We start from the raw sequence: 22,558 nt of genomic DNA, 5'->3' as shown, positions 1-22,558 counted from the left end.
CAGAACTCGAAACACTTTTTCCAGCGAGTGGTTTTTAAATTTGAATTTGAATGAGGAAATGGAAGCTCTGAGAGGTGCAGCGACTTGTCCAGGTGACTTAGCCCTCGCATTGGAGGCAAGGCCGTTAATTAAGACCTGGGTCTCTTAGCCTCGGGTCACTGCTCTTCACTCACCTTGGCAGGGAGGCCAGGCAGGGCCAGGCCGCATCCTTGAGACTGGGTGGTGGTGGGTGCCTCGCTGGCAGCTGTGGGACATTGGACTGATATGACAACCAGGGTGGAAAACTTTGCCACACAGGGAGACAGACCGCGAAGAAAAACTCTGGAGATGGGGTTACTGCATTGATTACGTAGCGGTGACTTTCTAAACTACACAGCGCTTATCCAAACTTCTTTGGGCAAAATAGCCAACATTTGCAAATTAATGCAGATTTGCCTATGTCATAAACAGCCCTGTGATAAGCTATTAGGTGAAGGATATGTAACATTTTAAAAACACCTCTCAGTAGTACACACTTGGCTCTGTGTATTATTTCTTTAGTGTCAAAACTGTGAAGAGACTGTGCCCTTTGTTAGAGTTTTTAAGAGTTATTCGGGTGCTTGTGTTCTGATTTCTAAGTGACCTTTTTATTTGTATTTTATTTTATTTTTTAAATAAATTTATTTATTTATTTATTTATTTATTTTATTTTTGGCTGCGTTGGGTCTTCGTTACTGCACGCGGGCTTTCTCTGGTTGTGGCGAGCGGGGGCTACTCTTCGTTGCGGTGCGCGAGCTTGTCACTGCGGTGGCTTCTCTTGTGGAGCAGGGGCTCTAGGCTCGCGGGCTTCAGTAGTTGCCCCACACAGGCTCAGTAGTTGTGGCTTGTGGGCTCTAGAGCGCAGGCTCAGTAGGTGTGGTGCACGGGCTTAGTTGCTGTGCAGCATGTGGGATCTTCCCGGACCAGGGCTCGGACCCGGGCTTGGACCCACGTCCCTTGCACTGGCAGGTGGACTCTTAACCACTGCGCCACCCGGGAAGTCCGACCTTGCTTTTTCAAGCGCTCTGAAGGATAGGAGATGAGAAGGACACTTTATGCCAGTGAGTTATTTTATTGCATTTTTCAGAGTGCAAGTAATTTCAGAATGGGAACTCAGGCTGATTTGCCGCGAGTAGAGATACCCAATTAGAAAGTCTTAGTAAAGATTATAATGCTAGACTATTGTTGGCTGAAAGTGTGTGTATAACTTTAGGTGATCTCCATGCTGAGATGAAATGCTATAGAATGCGCCAATGAGATCCCGGAAATGAGAGTTTCGTTAAAGATTAACGAACCCTCAATCCCCTCTACCACCTCGCTCGCAGGGAAGCGGTGGGGCCTCCCACTGGCAGGTGTGGTGCATCGGGCTAGCACCAGAGCCAGTGCTCTGGCGGCTCATCGGAGCAGGGCCCAAGGGCGGGCGGTGGAAACAGGTAGACGAGGCAGAGCAACAAACGCCCGAGTATGATTTTCACACCCGTCTTCTGTCCTGTCAGTTTTGTCCTCTGAGGCGCAGACCCTTAAGCAGAATCAGGAACAAAGGAGGGTTATCAGAGGGGAGAGGGAAGGGGTGGGACGCGGGACCGGGCCTGGAAAGCCTGTGGACCATGATGCAGACGCAGCACCTGGGAAAGGAAAAGGAGGGAGCAGCCGGTGTGGGCAGAGAACCGTGCAGGTCCCACCAAGTCCTGTCCCGCTGCCCGGAGCCCCCAGCAGACCGCCCAGGAGAGGAGCCCCCGCTCGGGCAGTGACGGCCAGTCCTTGGTCCTCTTGCTGGAGGCGGCCTGGGAGGAATGTGCCTTAGGCCCAGGAGCCAGGCTGAGTCCCAGCGGCACTGACAGCTGGAGCGTCAGCTAACCCCAGTCCTTGCAGCTGAATGCCAGGGTCTTTGTCGAATGGAGATCCAAGTGGCGCACCTCCTGGCTGACTCCCTCGGATCCCTGACCTCGGTTACTCGGACAGGGAGGGGCTATGAGAGGGTAAATGAGGTAAAAGCCCCATCTCCAACCCCTACCCCACCCCAGCCCCCTCTGCGGGCAGGCCTGAGGCCGAAGGCAGTTCTCAGCTGCTGCTGCTTTTCTAGCCTTGGAATTGGCTGCTGTGACAGCAAGAGTCTCTTTTGTGGGGTCTGCGATCCTCTGAGATGAGTCACTTTTGCTGTGGTGTTACAGTATGGACAGGAGAAATGAATCAAGCAGAAGGCATGAAAGTTTGCACGGATGAGGGCAGCTGGAATCAGAACGTGTTGACCACACCTCTTACTTCCTAAAAGGTCTCAGTTAACAGTCTTTCAGTTTCCAACCAGGTTGTTGGTGCCTGCAAGTCAGAGAGGGCTGCTGTGTGTAGTCGCGCAGGTCGTGCACTGTTCAAAGGCAGCTGGGAATAAAGAAATGAGTGGGCCCAGGTGGGGTTGTATCACTCCATTGGAAGGGGTGCCATTTTGCCATTTTATGTTCACACAAAGGTACCCAGTATGCTAAAGGAGGCGTTAGTTTCTACTTAGGGTTAGAAGCTTAGAAGGCTTTTCCCAGTCTCACAACTAGCTGATATCTGCTTACTCTTTGCTTTAAATTTGCATGTATGTGTTTAAACAGTGGCTACCAATGACAGGAAACAAAAGTAAAAGCTTCTACCCACACTCCCTCAGGTTCCACTCAGTACTGGTTATAGTTAATGCTAACTGTGGTTAGAGACGAATCCCAAAATAGCCCCTTAAGACAGTAAAAGTTGATTTCTCGCTCACGCCCCAGTCTAAGGGGAGGTGGGGGCCGTCCAGGGAGTTGTATGGTTCTTAGAGGCTCAGGCTGGGGAACGTCGTCTTCAGGGTCTGGCTCCCCGCTTGTGCTGGCTCTGGTGGCGGTCAGGAGGGGGGAGAGGGTGTGAGGGTCCTGCGGGGGCTGGCGGGGCCGGGCCTGGACGGGGTACCCGTCGTCCCCAGCCGCATTCCACCGGCCAGGCTCGAGCCTGGAAGACAGCTCATTCTCAACCACATCTGTGTCAATATTTTCTTACGAAATTTTAGTCAGAAAAATGGAAAGATATATATAGTTAACAGCCATAGACCCACCACATAGAGTCTACAATTAGCATTTTGTTACATTTGCTTTATCCTTCTATTCATCCTGCTGTCCATCCGTCAGTCCCTCTTATTTTTTGATGCATTTCAAAGAAATGGTGGTTATCTCTGTAATTCTACATAATATGCTATACCTATGCTATTTCTTGACTTATTAGCTTTGAAGGCTGTCTACTAACCGTCACTGTGAAAGGTGAGGAATTCAGCACATTTTTACTGCTGTCTTCCTCTCCTCCCCCAAGTCGTGCAAGTCATACTGAAATTTTCTAAATCTATTGTTAGTAAAGTGTTAATGGTGGAATACAGTTGTTGGTGTTTAGTTGTTCACTGTAAAATTCTTTCAACTTTACTATATGAAATTTTCATTCAAAAAACAAAAATACTAAGGAGATCTTTTATTATTTACCACTTGTATTTCTTGACGGTAACCAACTTTAAACAGTGTCCTTGGCTAGGTAAAGGAGGATATGCTGTCTCTAAATTTCTTCTGCCTTTTCCCCTACATCCTCCATACCCTATCCTGGCCTACTCTCAACCTTTATTTTTACATGGCTACAACATTCTGTTTCCTAATCAGTATTATTAAATCTTCTGTGCGTGTTTGTAGGTTGATTCTAAAAATTGAAAACCAATCAGCATTTAAAATATTAGGATCCCATGTATATTATGTGCTGGAAAATCAGGTAGTGCATTTAGATGTAGAAGAGAAGGAAATGCAATCTTAGGTCATTTAACTTATAATCTGTGACAGACAATATTACTTCAAAAGAAAAATAGAACGAGTAAGGAGATTGGAAAGTAGTGTAGTTATTTATTGATACTTTGAAAATTATCTTAACATGGTTTTACCCTCTTATCCACCTTCTTGATTTTATAGATTGTTGCAGAGAGTTCATTTTCTTCTTAGAGACACAAGGCTTGGTGGTTGAGAGTTTGGGCTCTGGAGCCAGACTCCGTGTTCAAATCCCAGTTTTGTCACTTAGTAGCTCTGAGACTTTGGGCAAGTGAGTTAAGCTCTAGAAAAGGGGATAGTAGAACAACCTACCTCATAGGGTTGTTGTGGTCATGAATAGGTTGAAACACATGATGGGTTAGAATAGGCTCACACATCACAGAAAGTGCCCGGTAAGCTTTAGTTGTTACTATTCTAGGCCTTCTGACTTAATGTTTCCGTTTGGACTTGGTTGCCTTCTGGTCTTGTCTCACTCTTCGGGTGAACCCACTGCTTCTTGAATCCTTTTTCTCTTTTCCTGCATTCCCTTTGCTTTGGCTGGAATATTTCCTGTGATTCTCTCTGTTGCTGAACTTTTATATATTGTATCATCTCTATGTTCACCTTTTTCTTCCAGTTTTCCTATTGACTTCTAAAATTTCATCAACTCTGTTTTCTATTTCCAATTTTTTTGTGTGTGTGCTCTGTTTTATCTTATTCATTAGCAGTTTGGGGTTTTGAGTTAAGGGAGGAGGGGAGTGGAGTTGGTAGGAGGGCTTGAGCAAATGAGTTAGTGGCTTCTCTTGTCCTTAGTTTTAGATTTCAAGGATTCATCAGAGTTTTTACAATAGTCACAAAGAAGAGAATATAGCATGCATTTTTCTCAGATATATTTTGTTCCACAGAAGAATTTCAGAGTGGAACTAGTGTCCTGAGAGACATACTTTGGAAAATGCAGCCTTTTAGGATTAAAAAGATGTATATAGCAAAGATCAATGATAACGCATAATAAAAAAAAAAAGGTGAGAATATCAGATATATTTGTTACTATAATAAATGTGAATGGGTTAAACTCACTTAAAAAAAGAGCCTCCTCCTCTAGATTAAAACAAAAAACAAAATGTATATGCTGCAGAAAAGCATATTCCGATGTTAGTTTGATTCTTAAAATTAAGTCAATTAAAGTTGTGAATAATAAGAAACGAATTCTAAAGAAAGCTTTCAATTCAGCATCTTGTTATTCTATTTATAACTCAAGTAAAATTTAATGATCACTAAGGGTGATTTATTAATCACTATTTGATTAGTATTTATTAACCAAGTTTTCAAACTTGGTTAATAAATTTTAAATATTTTAAATTGTGTTTATTTAATATATTTAGGTACCTGTTAAAGTCTGACTGACAAACAAGTCCAGTTTTTAGAAGTCTTATACATTTAATAATTATTCTTAAAAATATAGTGTTTCTTAAGTCCTCTTATACGTCCCCAAACACTCACACATTCTCTCTTTATATGTGTGTGTATATAGATGCACACTTTCAATTACACATTTTAAATTAGAATCTTGAGGCTGATCGGTAACTCTTGGTAGGTCCAGTTCTCCTAAACATTAAAACACGTAATTCCAAAATGCAGGTATTTCTTAATACATAGTACTATTACTACTTGTTTAATTATTTTGAATATTTCTCTCCTTGATTCTAACCTCTCAGATTAAAATATGTTTACTTAAGTGTTTTATTCCAAATAATAAATGGTATTGGGATTTCATCCCATATAATTTTGGGGTTGCCTTCTTAGTTTGCTGAGGTTTTTTAACCAACAGAGATTTCTGGCAGGAACAGGGACGGGATTCTTACCCATACCAGCTAGAGCACCTTTTGCTGTGGTTGGGGCACATTCTTGAGCAGTTGGGTTTGCGCCCATGCAAAGATAATCCACGTGTGATGCACTGTCTCAACCTTTATCTGAGGATATCTCTCTTATGCCTTCAACCTTACTGATAGGGTAGAGAATTCTAGGTTCAAAATCCTTGTAATCTCTCTGTGACACTAACTTCAAAACTTGAAGAAGGAAGTGGTCATAATGCCCATGTACCTTAGATTCAAATTATATTTTACTTAATTCCTGTAGCTCCTGACAGGAGTCTGAGACCTCCATTCAAACAGCTGGCCGTATCACTTGATTAGGGTTTGCATGTCTTTGGGACTTAAAATATGTAAACGTTTTCCCATCTGACTCAGAAGACCTTTGACTTGATACAACTCTGCCTGCTTTTCTTAACACTTTCTGTCTCTTAAGGCGGTGTCTTTCTTGATAGTAAAGCAAAATGTGATTTAATTGTGGCTATTGCTCATGCCTCTGCCTGGCTTACAGCTGACTGTAGTATCAGTTAAAGACACACACCACAGAGTACCTTAAATCAGACAGGACCTTCTTTATTGATAAAAGTACAATTCAAGGAGAAAAAGTAGCAGTTACAAAATGCAGTATACTAACTAGCAAAACCGTGGAAGTGATTAAAGCAAAAGCTATTAGAAATGCCTAAAAAAACTCACATGTGAAATGAGAGACTTCAACCTGTGTCTTACAGTTTTTCTAGATTGTTCATGGAATGGTTAAAACACTGATCTGTTCTAGACCAGAAAGAAAACCTTATTACCATCTCTTAAGGGAAATTTTACTGGTCACTGTGTGATTGTAAGGCAATAAAACTGTAGGAATAAAAATTGAAAATTTAAAAACTTAATCCATCTGGGTACAGCATGGTGTGACTATAGTTCATTATAATGTATTGCACATTTGAAAGTTGCTGGGAGGGTAAATCATTTTGTAAGTGTTGGTGACCGATGGTAACCAGACTTACTGTGGTGGTCATTTCACAGTGTGTACAAATATCCAGTCATTATGTTGTATACCTGAAACTAATATAATGTTGTTTGTCAATTATACCTAAAAAAAGAAAAAAAGAAAAAACTGTTTGGAAATTGATGCAAATAGGAACTGAAAACTGTAATTCACATCATTTAGAAAAATAGTTATGAAATACTTCATAAAGTTACAAATAGCAAGCAGATTCATTTCTCTGAAAGCTTTTGTTATCATAAATGAAGTGCAGAAAATTAGAAAATAAACAACAAAAGATATCTGGGAAAACAGGAGGGAGTTTTTTTAAAGGGGCAGAAATTAATAAAGTAAATTATGACAGCGTCTGTTCCCCCTTCTCCTACCCTCAGCACCTGGCAGGTGGCCTGGCACATGGTTGGCACTTAGTAAATATTTGTTAAATGAATATATGAATTAACAAAAAAGAAAAAAAAAACTCTAGAATTGAAAAATCTAAGAGTAGGTCCTTTGTTAAAACAATGAAGTAGATAAAGCTGTAGTTAAACGTAGAAAAAAAACCCCACAAATACCCCAAATTAGTAATGTAAGAATGTATGTAATCAGAGATGTGGAGATTTTTAAAAAGAGGAAAAAATAGAAATTTTTGATGAAATTGAAATTTTCTAGGAAAATGAAATTACCAAAATCAATTCATGAAGTAATGAGATACTTGGGCAGAAAAATAATCTTGGAAGACATCACAAAGTGACTTAAGAAAAAAAGCTCCAAAAAGAATCCTGAACCCAGATGGTGTTACAGGCAGAGTTTTTCAAAGATCAGAAAAATAGAATTTCTGTGCTATTTAAAGACGTCTAATGTATCATTTCCCAAAGATTATTATATTACAGAAGGTGTAGATAATGGTTTAAGGTATATACTGATGACTAGTTCTTATTTTGATAATTAAATTAAAATGTGTTAGAAAAATTGTAACTAGTTCATCGAATCTGTGTTGCTTAGGACAAGGTTAGGTTTAAAAAAAGTGAGTCGATATTAAGGTTATGCAGGAAAATATTAAATATATAATAGGACAGGTAAATGCAAATACAGCCAAAAATGCAAAGGTGATACTCAAATAACAGAAGCTTGAAAAATACTCCAAAGTACATAAAAGATGGAGAGCATTTCAATTTATTTTGACAGAAGCAGTGCTAATACTATCAACGCTCCTCCTGATACCAGAGGCTTTCAGAGAGAGAGGAAAAAAGAAACCCAGAGGACAGTATGGAGTGCACACCCCGGCTGAAATATAAGCCAAATTTACTCCAGCGATGCCTTTTTCAAATATTACACCCACTGGTTAAAAAAAAAAAAAAGGTTCATTCCAAGAATACAATAATGGTATTATATAAATAGAATTTACAACATCAGTAAATTTAAAGAGGAAAAAATTCATCTTACTGTATGTCAGTAGTGCATTTAATAACACTTAACATCTACCTCATAAACATTTAATAGGAATGAATGGATTCTTTCTTAAGATAATAAATAAAATGGTCTGAAAGCCACACACACCATGCTTAACAGGAAACTAAAAACATTCCTTCAAAGGTCAGGAAAAAAACAGTGGTGCCCATAGAGGACGTTGTTTTCAGATAGACTAGCCAAGGCAGTAAGATTTTTTTTTTAAGGTTTATTAAAAATGAGACAAAATTAGCATTATTTATAGAGACTGTAATTCTTCTGTTATAATAGCCAAGAAGGTCAACTGAAAAGTGATTAGAACTAGTGAGAATACAGTAAGGTAACCAGCTTGGAAATGCACGTATATGTGCCTATATGTGCGAACATGCGTCTACGTGCGTCCATGTGTGTATGTAGATGTGTGTAGGACAGTAGCTTTCTTTAAGTTAGTGATAACCAGAAACAAGGGTTTATTAAAAGGTCGCATTCATGGCGTGAGCCTGGGGAGAAATGGGTGGTGCGGCCCTCCGTGATGAACTGCGAGCTCTCCACTCTGAGCTGGGTGCCCGTGGTCACGAGATGGATGTCCCCTGTTACACGGAGGAATTGTCCTTCACATATTACAGGTTTTAAGCTCAGAAACAGTTGCTGAGTTTTGTAAAATGCCTCTCGGGCATCGCTCTTGAGATTATGATTTTTCTTTGTAGGCAGAATAATGTGATGGATTTGAAATTTTTCACCTTGTAATGAAATTTTCAATCAGGTTTTTCTTAAATCCACCTCTTGGAGAAAAAAGTTTTTTATCAGGAAAGGTGAATTATCAGTTAAAGCTTTTCTTGGTCCCTTGTTGCCTTGTATGTGAAAAAGGGTGTGCGTGCAGGGTTCTCTGCTACCTTTAACGTTCTGTGACTTTGTTTGGGGATGGAGGAGACTGGGATTTCACCTGGGGAGTGTGCTGCCCGAATGTGCTTTAGGTATGAGGTTTCTAGTCTGTTGAATCCTGTTTTACTTTCTTTAAGTGTTGTTATGGCTCCAATCAGCAGAGACCAGACTGTGTAGTAGTATCATAGAAGCAGCATTAAAACGTGGAGAATTTCGAAGGTTTCCGTGTATCCTTATGAAGACCTTGATGGCAGCTGTCCCCTGTATTGCCAGGGAATTTTTGAATTCTCAGGAGAAAGTAGGTTTGATATTTCAAAATTAATGCGGTTGGCCAAATATTTAAAATTGAGATTAAAAAAATCATTTAATGTTATGAAATTCAGAAAAGCTTCTTTCACAGAAAGAGTTTTTCTGCATTCCAGACCACTACAGAGATAAGCCAGATATCCTGAGCTGAGGACTCCCTGGGGGGCTGGCCAGGACATTGCCCCCATCGTCTCCTTCCCTGCCTGTCACAGAGGCCATCCCCCGTCATAAGTCAGATCTATTCGTAAATATTCTCTTACCAGTGTCCTTCTGCCCCTGCTCATTTTGTAAAACCCGTGCTCTGTTTCTCTAGTCTTTTCTCCTTTACCCCTTATCCTCCCTCATTTCCAGCTGCTTGTTCCAAATTAAACCTAATTACGATGAGTGTTAAGATTAGGGGTTATGATCAACTTGGAAAGTAAAGTCTTAAGTTTTGACCTGAAACTATATCCAGGAAAAAACCAGTGCCAACCACCTTCAGAGCCCTTGAAAATCCCCTTTGTTTCATCTGCCAAAGAATTCATCTCCTTCCTCTAAATAAATGGTCTTGCTTTTCTCTCTGGCACCAGTAGCCACATTAAAAAACAAAACAAAACAAAACAACTTGGAAGGTTAAGTTATCAGCAGTCTAACCTTCTCTTCTGATTTATAAACAGATAAACAAAGAGCCTATTCATAGGCTCATATGGGCATAGAACTATCATGAAAATTATCTGCTTGTAGTTTTATTTTGGTCTCTTCTGCTCTTTCTTCAGTCTGAGTGCATTACAGTGTGCCAGAGTTACGTGGAATTACATGCTTGCAAGCTAGACCAAAGATGTGACAGAATAGTGTCTTTTTGCAGGTTCACAATGTTGGGGAGGGGTGTGCCTTTGTGTGTGTTGTGTTTGTGTGTGTCCCTCACAACTTTCCTGGCATCCTAATCTTCTGTGGCTTTCTGCTTTTGTGCTTTCTGCCTTGGTAGGGATTTTCAATCAGTAATTCTAGGCAATTAAGAAAAAAGAAAAAATGAAAATGAAGAGATAACAGTGATTCCATTTTAATGAAATCTGTACATTAAAACAACCTCTTCTCTGTAATAAATTCTGGTATCCAGAGTCTTATGCTAACCACTTCGGATCCAGAATCATCCCCAGAAGTGTTACCAACGTCCTCCTTTTGTTTACTCAGGTCGTCACTGTCCATGTCAGTTCTGTCCCCAGCCTTGACTCTGGGGTGCCCTGGGGCTCCTTGATGGCTGTGGTCAGTCCACACGGGGTCATGTGCTGGTCACACTCTGGACTCCCCCCGCCACTTATCTCTTGCCGCAAGTGTGTTCCCACGCACCTGGAAACCAGTAACCAAAGCTGCCAGATGTGTCTAAAGCAGAGGTGCTTCTCCTGTTGATGAAAGAGTGTGAAGTTTAGGGCACAGACATGTTTACCATCTCTGGAGATCTCTTCTTGTTCCTGGTTAATGACAACACCGCAGGAGGCTGAAGGGCCGTCCAGGTGAGCCTTAGCCGGGGCCTCAGTGCGCACCTGTGTAGTCACGTGCCGTTCCTGCCTAAGGTGTGTCCTCTGTGTCCCGTGACCCACCTTCCGCTGTCCTTGCCCCTTTCCTGGGATGCTCCTGTCACAGGACTCACAGCCTGCCGCGGGTCACCCTGCCTGCCACCGTCCCGGTTTACTCTTGTTATCATCACCGTCAAAAGTGCCGCCATTGGGAAGATAAACAATACCTTTAACCTACAGCTCATCCTCCCAGGCCTCAGCTCGGATGTGGCCTCCCCAGGTGGACCTTTCCCCACCAGCCTGGGCAGGCTCCCTTCTCCCCCTGGGGGGGTCGGGGGGTGAGGGAAGATTCTTTGTGCGGCTGCTGAACGCCCCCCTGGGCTGGGCTGGGCCGGGCTGAGCCGCTGGGGTTTGTGCGAAGTAGAGAAATGTAGGCTTCTTTCCACGAGAGGACGGGACGGAGCAGGGCCAGACCGGGAGGAGTGAGAGAGGAGATGCTTAGGTGGCGCGGGGCCGGGGAGGGAGGTGAGATGGAAGAGGAGGAAGGGAGGAAGAAGCAAGGGGACACGGTCTGTGTGGGGAGGGGGGGGTGTCACTGGTGTGATCCTGGGTATCATCCCTCAAGGAGTTCTAATCCCCTCTTCCCCTCAAGGCTGTAGCATCGGATTTGAGTGCTTCAGAAATGAGACAGTCAGCGTGCACCATGCAGGGAGGGGGTTGATTCTACACGGATTGCGTGAAATAAACTGCATCTTCTCTCGGTGACAGGTCGTATATTAGACAGAGCCCTGGATTCAGAGACAGACCCTGGAGGTTCATTTCTCCTTTTTTGACCTTGGTGGGTTTTCACGTTGGTCAGATGAGGGGCTGAGCTGCATTCGTGACGCCCCTTCCACCTTTTAGAAGGAGTGCATGATTCCATGGGATACTTTGGAGATGCCAGACTAGAAAGCATTTTGAGTTTCTAGAGTACTGTTTTTTTCCCCCAATTGCAGGCCAGAAAGGAAAACTTCCAAATAAGGGTGCATGAGCTACTCTGGGAAACAAAGGGAAATCATACTAAAATACAAGTCTAGCCTTTGCCTTGGCATGAAAAGAATGCAGACTGCTGACTGACCTAAAGGTTTCTGTTTTATTTCATATTTAGGTGAAATGGGCAGCTTTGACCATTATTCCCAAAGAAGTTGCTATTTAGACTTTAAAGATGTTTGTGTAACACCGAGTGGATTATATTATCCTTGAGAGCCTTGTGCGCACTTTTATCTGTGAAACTGCCATGCTTCATTGTCTGTGTATCAGGAGCAGTGCCTGAAAGCCAAATTTAGAAAAAATTAATCTAGGCCCATGAATGTTGACAGTAGACATTTAGTCAGCACCCCATCTGATAACCGTCACAAGCATTGCTAGGTCACTTCCCCACAGTGTAGCCGTCTAAACAGAAGAAATGGTTCAGTGATTGTGGTGATTTGACTCACTGGGTAGCGCCAGACGGAACCGTCAGGATTACACCCAAGGATGAGAAGCATGTGATGTCTAGGGGGATGAACAAAGCCGAGTGCAGAGTTGTGTGTGTACCGATTATGTCTTTGTGGAAGTACGGTACAGAGGATGTGGATGGGCAAACCTCCTTTACTTACAGAGTGTCTGGAAGTTTTGGGATGGGGCCTGAGCTCCACATGTCATATTTCCCTCCACTCCCTTTGGCTCCTTACTTTGCCTTTCAGACCTTTATTTACCTGTGTGGATCTCTTGGCAGTTGAGCTTTTGACCTCTGATTGAAGAAATAATAAGACGAATTAAAACGAAATAAGACTTGGGATTTCCCTGGTGGCGCAGTGGTTGAGAATCCACCTGCCAGTGCAGGGGACATGGGTTCGAGCCCTGGTCCGGGAAGATCCCACATGCCGCGGAGCAACTGGGCCCGTGCGCCACAACTACTGAGCCCGTGCTCCACAACAGAGAAGCCACCGCAATGAGGAGACCGCGCACCGCAACAAAGAGTAGCCCCCGCTCGCCACAACTAGAGAGACGCCATGTGCAGCAATGAAGACCCAACGCAGCCCAAAATAAATAAATAAAATAAATAAATTTATATATTAAAAAAACGAAATAAGGCTAAATTAAAAGAAAGATTATTTTAAGATCAAATAATTAAATGAACACACTACACACGTGTAATGAGGTTATAATGGATAGTTCTGGTTGCTTCTGGGGAAATAGGCCTCGAGACAGAGATCTGTGTGCAGCAGGTTTATGGGGGGGTCCCCGTGGAAACAGTACGTGTGAGGGGGCCATGGAAGTGGGGTGGCAGAGGGGGAGTGATGCAGTCACAGCTGCTGTCCGTCAGTCCCGGGGGAGCTGGAGCTGGGACGGTGCTGACACCTGTCCCACATTGAGGCCGGGTGGTCAGACCTTTGTCGTCCGCCATCAGCCAGGGGAAGGCCCCAGGGGAGAATCTGTTTCCTGGCTTTTTCTGGCAATCTTTCATTTCCGTTACGAATTCTGCCCCGAAGGGAGCCCTCTGATGTCCTGAAAGCAGACGAAGACCACGCGGAGCTCTCTTCCTTAAAAGTTCACTGGCGGGGAGCTGGCTGCACGCTGACCACAGGTCCTGCCCGCACAGGGCCTGGCTGACTCGGGAGGTCAGCGCGGGGCCTGGCTCGCTCTGTCCCCCCGCGGGACGCGTGCGCCGGAGGCCGGGCGGGGAGGCCAGGTCACTGCCTGCCCTGCAGAGCCACAGGCCTGGTGACGCCTGGCAGGGTGAGACATGTACCTCTGGGCCCCGGCTCCCGTGCAGAGCCCCGAGACCAGTGGGATTTCTGAGTGATGGGGTGAGGGGAACGTCTTTTCTTACTTGGAACGAGCTCCTTCTCCCGTACCTGAGGGCGGGGCTGGTGGCAGAGGGACCAGCGGGCGGTGGGTCGGAGGCTTGGGACCCCTGGGGCGGGGAGGGGGTGTGGAGGGGTTTCACCACCAATGGCCAGGGGTCCCATCAATCTTGCCTGCATAGCGGAACCTCCCTAAACTCCTCACGGTGGGCCGTGGAGCTTCCGGGCTGCCAAGGGCGTCGAGGTGCTGGAGGGTGTGGCCCCTGGACGGGCTTCTCTTCCATCCAGCCGTGCTGAGTTGTGTCGTCTGCAATAAACCGGTGATCTACCTGTTTGCGGAATTCAGTGAGCGGCTCTAGCCGATGATCAAAGCTGAGGGGGAGGCCGTGAGACCGGTGGTTCATAGCCGGTTGGTCAGAAGTACAGGCGACAACGTGGGACTTGTGACAGCACCTCCGGGGGGTAGGGGGGAGGCAATCTTGGGGACTGAGTCCTTACTGTAACCTGTTGGTCCCGGGTTAAGTCCAGGTAGTTAGTTAGGGCAGAATTGAGGCGGCTGAGAGAGGCGGCCAGAGTGGGGAACCCACTCCTCTGGGGTCGGCTGTCGGGGCGAGTGCAGCAGGGAAGCAGGGTTCCTTCTTTCCAGCCAGGGTCCTCCCCACCTCCTCCGGCTCAGCCTGGCACCTTCGCTGTGGGCTCGGCACCTCCATCTGCAGCGCCCCCCGGAGGATGGGGAGCCCCCAGTCGGGGCCAGTCATTCCTAGGCTCCCGCCTCTAGCGCCCTCGTCAGACGTCGGAACCCTCCCTCCTGCCTCTGCGGCGGGCCGGCCCGGCTCGGCTCACACGCCTGGTGGTGCTTTGCCAGGTAACTGGTGATCCCTGAAGTCTGTTAGCCCTGTTCTTTATCTCAGGTTAATTTTCTCCCGTTGCTTTTTTCTTGCCACCTGGCTTTCCTGCAGTGCTTAGGTTGGTCTCGCTGACCGTCCTCCATGTCTCTCAATTTAAAAAAAAAATTGTATTCATCCCATTATCCTTTTTCTCAGGATTCGGAGTGACTTTCCTTAGCTGGTCTTCTCACTCACGGACTGGTTTTCTGTCTTGGGCAGTATTGCCAGGCATCGGTATTTAGCACCTGAAAGCAGTCTTTCCTGAGGCCAAGTTTTCCCCTTGAAGGAAGGTGTTTTCCTTTCAGATCTTACTGAAAATAGGGAAGGGAGACTTTGCAAAGATGTGTTTCCCCACTGGCCTTGCCTTGTAATCTGGGAACCATGACTGATTTGCTTCCGGGGGGGTCAGTGCTGCTGCCGGCCTTCAGTCACCCACCTCCCTTCCGCCGGCTCTCCTGACCAAAAAGAACACTTCTTACAGGTCCTGGGGCTTCTCTGACCACTCAGGCCCTCGCGCGGGGAGTGTGCGCTGGACTGCCGGACAGGGCGGACAGCCTGGGCAGGGGTAAGAGGGAGGGCTGGGTGCCTGGGAAGGATAGGCCCCAGGCGGCGTCCCCGCAGCCTTCAAACAGCCCCTTCGGCATCAGGCCGCGGGGTTTGCGTCCACGTGTGAGTCGGACCACGCAGAAAACAGAGCTGCACCGAGCATGGCAGGTCGAATAGAGAATAGTCCTTTAATAAGTTCAGCCTAATTTAAAGTATATTTATTCCCTGTGTCTTACGCAAACGTGCAAATTCCTGCAGGTCCCTCAGCGTGTGTGTACGCTGTTTCTTCTTAATACTCAACAGCCTGGGCTCTGGAGCGAGAATTCCTGCATTCTTATCCTGGCTTCCCTATTTACCAGCTGGGTGATCCTAGGCTAGTTGCTTAATTTCTTGCTTTGTTTTCCTTCTCTGTAAAATGGGGATAATAGCACTTCCTTAAAGGAATTCCCAGAACAACGTAAGGTTCTCAGAACAATGCCTGGAAGGGGGAATAAGTTCTCAAAAAATGTTAATAAACATTAACAAATAAATTAGCAATAAACTTTAACATCTCAGTAAATGTTAACCCCTCCTCCTCTTCTTTCTCCTCCTTCCTCTCATTTTCCTACTTATTTTCCATCGTTTTCCTTCAGGTAGACAGTGGTTCGTTTATCCCCTGATGTTGGCGGAGTGTGTCCCCTGCTGCCCTGTCCCACCCTCCCCTCCCCTCCCCTCCCCTCCCCATGCCCGCCCCAAGGTGCTTTTGGCGTGGTCAGGAGTGTATTAGTTTCCTATTGCTGCTGTAACAAATCCACAAACTTATGGGCTTAAAAGAGCACAGATTTATTTGCCTGTAGTTCTAGAGGTTAGATGTCTACAATCAAGGTGTTGGCCGGGCTGCATTCCTTCTGGAGCCTTCAGGACAAATCTGTTTCCTTGCCTTTTCCAACTTCTAAAGGTCACCTGCATTTTCCCTCAACCTTCAAAGTTCCTCCTCCAGCCTCTGGTTCTATGGTCACATCTCCTTTTTCTGTCTTTGACCCTCCTGCCTCCCTCTTATAAGACCCTTGTGATTATATTGACCCCCTAGATGATCCAAGATAATCTCCCCGAGTCAAGATCCGTAATCTCATCACTCCTGCAAAGCCGCTTTGCCACGTGACATATTCCCGGGTGCCGGGGGTTCGGAGTGGACATCTTTGGGGCATCATCGCGTTTACCACAGGGAGGAAGACACACAGTAAACCTTGTTACGGTGCACTCCCTCCACAGTGCTGCCCTGAGCAAAGAGGTGTGGAACCCAGACCAGGAAGCAGTATTTCTTCCCGGGGACATTGGGGAGGTTTTCACAGAAGAGGGACATCCGAGTGAGTCTTTCGGGATGAAGAGGCCTTTTGGGGGCGGAAGGGCCTTTCGGCAGCAGGCGCAGCACCTGCCAAGAAGTGAAGCTGTGCGAGAATGCAGCCATGTTGAGGGCTGGTTCGCTCTTTGTTGTTGCCAGAGCATTACGGGGGGATGGGAGGCAAAGATGTGGAGGTTCAAAAGGCAGTGAGTGTGCTGTGGTCAGGGGTTTAGAATGTATCCCGTGGGGAGAGGGGAGCCAGTGGAGCTGTTGTGGTGGTTTTTTTAAAAATACAAACGTCTTGTCTGGTTATGTAAGTTAATATGTGCTCATTTTGTAGAAAATGAAGACACTAAAGAACTGTGTCCAGACAGTAAAAATCACTCATAATCCTCCTGCCACTCAGAGATCATGACTCTTGACATTTCTGTGTGGTGTGGTTACTGAGCCTTTTTGATGCACACTTTCACACAGTTAGACCGTATTGTGTATTCAGATTCACATCCTGACTTCTTTACTTAACAGCGTATCATAAAGTTTCTTGGTGTCATTAAATATTCCCAAATATTCTTAACATCTCCGTGATATTCTGTTGTATGTATTAATGTGTCTAAGTTTCTGAATATATCCTTAGGCTAAATTATTAGATAGATATTTACTTGGCCAAGATATAAGATCATTTGTAAACCTCTTGATAGGTATTCTGTGTCCTTTCGGGAAGTGTTATAAAATACACGCAGCTGGTAGGAGGAGAGTGGTCCTCTTGGTCTCGTGGTAACCTTGCCGGTGTTATTCTGGTCCTAAATGATTTCTCCTAGTTAGATAGGCAAATAAGTATTTCATTGTTTTAATTTGTGTGTCTCTTGAATTTCATATATTTATTGGTCATTTTTTCTTGTGATTTGTCTACTGCTGTCTTTTCGCAATGTTCCATTGGAGTTTTAGTATTATTCTTGTTTATTTTTTGGCATGTGAACACTGCCAACCCATTTCTGTTATATTGTTGCAGATAATTTGTACAGGGTTGGTTTTTTTTTTTTGGTAGTATATTAATTATTCAGTTTTTTGAAATAAAGAAGTCTTTTTTTTCCATTGTGATTTCTAGCATTGTTTCCAGGCTTAGAAAGATTTTTCCTTCCCAAAGGTCAGATGTTTTTGGGTTTCGTGTTCCCATTTTTTAATATTTTTGTCTTTAATCCATTTGGAATGTACTTTGACATATGTTGTAAGAAAATGTATTTAAAACATTTGACCATTATTCCAGCAGCATTTACTGAGCAAGATTTCTTTTCCTCGCTGATTTGCATTTGCCATTTTTTATCTTATGTTAGACGCTTGTATATTCTTGGATATATTTTCTGTTCTCTATATTTTGCTCACTGGTTGTATGATTTTAATTGTTGTAGCTATGCAGTATCTTAGTATCTGACAAGGCAAGTTTTCTTCATTGTAATTTTTTTTTTTTTTTTTTTTACTGTTTTTCTTATTTATTCTTCCAAGTGAGTATTTGAGTCACTTTAGCTGGTTTCCAAAACATCCAATTTGAATTTTGGCGAAATTGTATTACTCTAGGAGGGAATTAGCACATTTTCCAGTATAGAGCTTTTCCTTCTAGGAATGTGATAAATGTCTTCATTAATAAAAATTTTAACTTTCTTCCCATAAAGGGAGAAATGAATTAAAGGCGATGTGTGTTAAGATTGGGTGATTGGGAAAATGCTGATATCAGTAAGAGAGAGAGAGAGAGACAGAGGCTGAAAACAGGGACATCCGGAGGAAGGTGTGAGAGACAACGTGAAGAATTCACTTTTAGAAATGTTGAGTTTTAGCGCATGGGCACATGTGAATGGCTCTGCCGTCTTCTGTTAAGCTGCCATCGATTTGTGTAAGGGAAAGTGGTTGCTGGTCGATGGAGATGGTCTAGGTACCCGCCCCCCGCCCCCCAGGGATGCTTCCTTTCCTCTAGGAGGGGTGGACAGCCGTGCTAGTATCTTTTACAATTCATTGTACAACAGGTACATTTGCTGTCATCCCTGCTGCGCTGTCCTCAGTCTTTATAGAGTCCTTTCTGGGTTTCGTCCTCTTTTTTTTTTTTTTTTATAAATTTATTTATTTTTGGCTGTGTTGGGTCTTCGTTTCTGTGCAAGGGCTTTCTCTAGTTGCGGCGAGCGGGGGCCACTCTTCATCGCGGTGCACGGGCCTCTTACTATCGTGGCCTCTCTTGTTGCGGAGCACAGGCTCCAGATGCGCAGGCTCAGTAGTTGTGGCTCAGGGGCCCAGTTGCTCCACGGCATGTGGGATCTTCCCGGACCAGGGCTCAAACCCGTGTCCCCTGCATTGGCAGGCAGATTCTCAACCACTGCGCCAGCAGGGAAGCCCTGGGTTTCATCCTCTTAACTGTTCTGTTTCAGGATGGCGCTTTTCAAGATGATGGGGTGAGATTGGCTCCTCCCTAATTTCTGAAATGCTGGTGCACTCTTTGTTGTTTTATTACGTGCTGTTTATTTTACTGGGTTTTGTAGCTTCATCTCTCTGCTGTACTTTCTTCATCTGCAAGTCCACCAGCTCTGTTGGGATGACCTGTCCTCACTGCTCCCATTGGTCTGTCCTCAAGACCCAGCTTAGTTGTGATCCCTTCCTTGACCACCTCCTCTGACGCCCTGGGCTGGACCCAGTGCCCTTCTGTGCTCCCAAGTCTCTCTTTTTACCGCGCTGTATTGAAACACCTCTTTGGGTATCTGTTACATACGTTCCGGCACATACCGTGTACCAGGGTGCTTGGCATATACAAGATATTCAGGAAAGCTTTGTTAAAATGCATATAACCTGGGACTTCCCTGGTGTCGCAGTGGTTAAGAATCCGCCTGCCAACGCAGGGGACACGGATTTGAGCTCTGGTCTGGGAAGATCCCATATGCCGCGGGGCAACTAAGCCCGTGCGCCACAGTGACTGAGCCTGTGCTCTAGAGCCCATGAGCCACAGCTGCTGAGCCCGTGAGCCACAACTGCTGAGCCCACGAGCCACAACTACTGAAGCCACATGCCTAGAGCCCAGGAACCTGGAGCGGGGAGGAGCTGGCAGTTGGGAAAAAGCGCGTCTCCTCTGTTTATTCTCAGAGACGTGAGCTCAGACGGAAATGTTCCCCATGGCTGGGTGGAGGGGGTCCCAGTGTGCCAGCCCGTTCACTGCTGGGTTCCAGAATGAAACTTGCTCTGTGATGCGTGATGATTTGCCGCTGCCCTAGAAGCATTGCTGTGTTTGGATGCCGGGGGCCAAACCGTTTTTTTTTGCAAAGGACAAACCTGATCCACCTTAAGAGAGATTGACTAACTTGAGCTAGAAACCTCAAGCTGAACATTCAGAATAAAGAGACAGAAGAAAGCATTCACCAGAAGAAAGTGGTAATTCTCAAGGAGTTAGTATTCCTGATGACACTTTTACAAGATGAAATACAAAGGATCACAGCCCCTATTGAGAACTGAGTTAGTTTTCTGGAAGGAGTGTCTTGTAAACACAAAGATATTGATATCATGAGGTGAATAAGGGAAGATGCTTGAGGTCAATCCAGGAGACCTAATCATTGAACACTAGGATTTCTAGCAGGGAAAAAGGAACAGATGGAGAAGACATAAAGAGGGACTTCCCTGGCGGTCCAGTGGTTAGGACTCCGCGCTCTCACTGCCGAGGGCCCCGGTTCCATCCCCGGTCGGGAAACTTAAGATCCCACCAGCTGCGTGGCCCAGCCAAAAAATAAAAAATAAAAATAAAATAATCAGTAAAAGGGAGAAGACATAAGTAAAGGGAGAAGACCTGAGCCAAAGAAAATGTTAGACGTCAGATGAGGGCTCACAGAATTCTGGGAAAAGACATAACTTGGTGGCTAGACTGCAGAAATGAAGATAAAAATCCTGGCAGCTTCTCCACAGGAGGGCAGTCCAGCTTTGAGGAGCGTGGGGATGGCACCGGGTGCCCCTGCCCTGGGGGCTAGGGTCACATCTGTAGGGACGAGTGACGCTGAAGGTCTTCGCGGCTTCCGTGCCAGCCCTGCGGGCCTGGGTGCTTCCCTGCAGCCACAGCGGCTGGTTTCGGTTCCTTGAGGAAGAAAAATCAGCTCGTAGAGGCCACTGAGTGGTGGTGGACTTGTCCCGAGGGCTGGCGAGCGAGGCTCGGCGATGCTGCAGCCAGGAGCAGCGCGCAGAACCGCAGGCAAGGTCGGCTCCGGCTGGACACGCCACTGCGTGTGCGGGAGCGCGGCCAGTGCGCCTGGCCCCAGACACGCTGGCACCGGGGCCACGGCCAGCGCCTGAGCCGCCGCCTGGCGGGACCTGGGGGTCTTGCTGCAGCCACCGTGCCTGCCAGCGAGCACCCCCGTCTCGGCGTCGCCGCGCAGCGGGAATTCCGGAGTCAGAGTCCAGCGCAGGCGCACACGACGTCAGCACAAGCGGCCTCCCTGGCTGCAAGGGGCGGGGGGGCGGCAGCTGGGAAAGCAAGCAGGTGACGTTCTCAGCTTCTCTGATGGGAGGTGGGCCCTGCCCTCCCCCGGGACTCGCAGGGTGTGGAAGTCCCCAAGCACAGGACAGAAAGGGTGCCGGCTGCAGCTCCCCCTGCCAAGGTGAGTCAGTCCAATGAATCAGGGCAAGAGAAGGGTATTTTTAGACATGAAGGACCTATGTCCCCTACTTGAGCACATATTCACACGTCCAATGAGATGCTGGTGACTGGATCAGTAGAAATATGGAGGGGGGTGGTGAAGAATTCAGGAAACACTGCACACAAGTGTAGGACGCTAATGCGGCTGAAAATGTGAAGTAGGATTCTTGAAAAGAAGGATTGCCCTCTCAGGGAAAATCTGGGGAATAGCCCAGAACTAAGAACTCTTGCCTACCTCAGCAAAACCCAGGCTTGCGGCTGGGGGCATTCAAGACATTCAGATGTAGAATTACTGTGAAAGTAATCTCGTCTTTGTTGGCAAGGGATTGGGGGGCATCGTTATTTAATTTTGATGAACGTGTGGTTAGGACTGTTAGGAACGCCTGGTAACCACGAACAGAGTAGAAAAGCTAGTTTTCCCCAAATAATAGGGATTGAGGGTGATCATGAGGGGTAAGCAGGCCACAGAGGAATGGAGAGAAACAGTACCAAATCAGCCAAAGTGGGGAGAGGAAAAATGGTGAACCAAGAGTTAATAAACAGTAAACAAAATGAAGTGGAAACAATAAAGCCAAAGAAACAGCCTCACAATAAGTATTCTTAAGCCAAATTCACCCATTAAAAACAGAGATAGCAATATTAGTGTCAGACAAAGTAGAGTGAAGAACAAAAGCGTTGAACAGCACAAAGAGAGATATATACTGATAAAAACCAAAAATACGTGACCATCTTTAATCTTTAAGTAACTACGCAGAACAAAAACTGGGAATAAAAGAAGAATTGAATTTAAAAAAAAAAAACCATGTTATGCCAGGAGATGTTAATTATGTGTCTTTTCTAATTTGACGGGCCAGGGAAACTAGGTTGCCAACTTGGGATGCCCACAGGGACCAGTTGGGCAGCGTGAATATGTGAATTCCTGGTGTAAAACAGCACAGATGACAGGATTGCACGTTGAACTGGAGGATGCATGCCTTGCCTAAGGGCATTGAGATTCATACATTTTAAAGCACTTTGCCAGCCAAAGAAAACATATCTGTACCTTGCAGGCTGCCAGTTTTCAACCTCTGAAACAAATTAAAAAAGCAAAGTATACAGGTTATAAATAGCACAATCAGCAAATTTATTTATTCTTCCTCTAGACCTTAGGATTGTTGACAGAAGTTGGTCATGTGCTTTGTCACAGAAAACAAAAAGTAAAATATAAACATTGTGATTGTATTTGCAATATGTCATCTTAATCCAGTGAAATTAGTGGTAAAAAAAAAAAAAGATGATTATTAAAAAAACTGCTTTGGAATTCAGAGACACTTTTTAAATAATCTCTGCACCAAAAGAAAGTCAAAACAGAAACTACAAATCACCTAGAAATAAACGGAGGGAGGAGAGTTTTGTAGCAAAATTCATGGAATAGAACTAAAGCCATACTCAGAGGAAAATGTATAATCATAGATGCCTTTATTAGTATATAAGACCAGAAAGACTGAAAATATATGAGTGAAATATTCAACTTATGAAACAGGAAAAAAATAAAAGATAGAGAAA

At 45.2% G+C, this 22,558-nt stretch overlaps 1 protein-coding gene across 8 annotated transcripts in view; it reads left to right on the top strand.

The window, feature by feature from the left end:
• SPECC1 (sperm antigen with calponin homology and coiled-coil domains 1) overlaps positions 1-22,558 on the top strand; it is a 265,582-nt gene that overhangs the window by 125,045 nt on the left and 117,979 nt on the right. The window lies entirely within an intron of this gene.

This window comes from Balaenoptera ricei, chromosome 20 (assembly GCF_028023285.1).
Source record: "Balaenoptera ricei isolate mBalRic1 chromosome 20, mBalRic1.hap2, whole genome shotgun sequence".
Lineage (NCBI taxonomy): Eukaryota > Metazoa > Chordata > Mammalia > Artiodactyla > Balaenopteridae > Balaenoptera > Balaenoptera ricei.
This window is presented reverse-complemented; position numbering and strand designations above follow the sequence as displayed.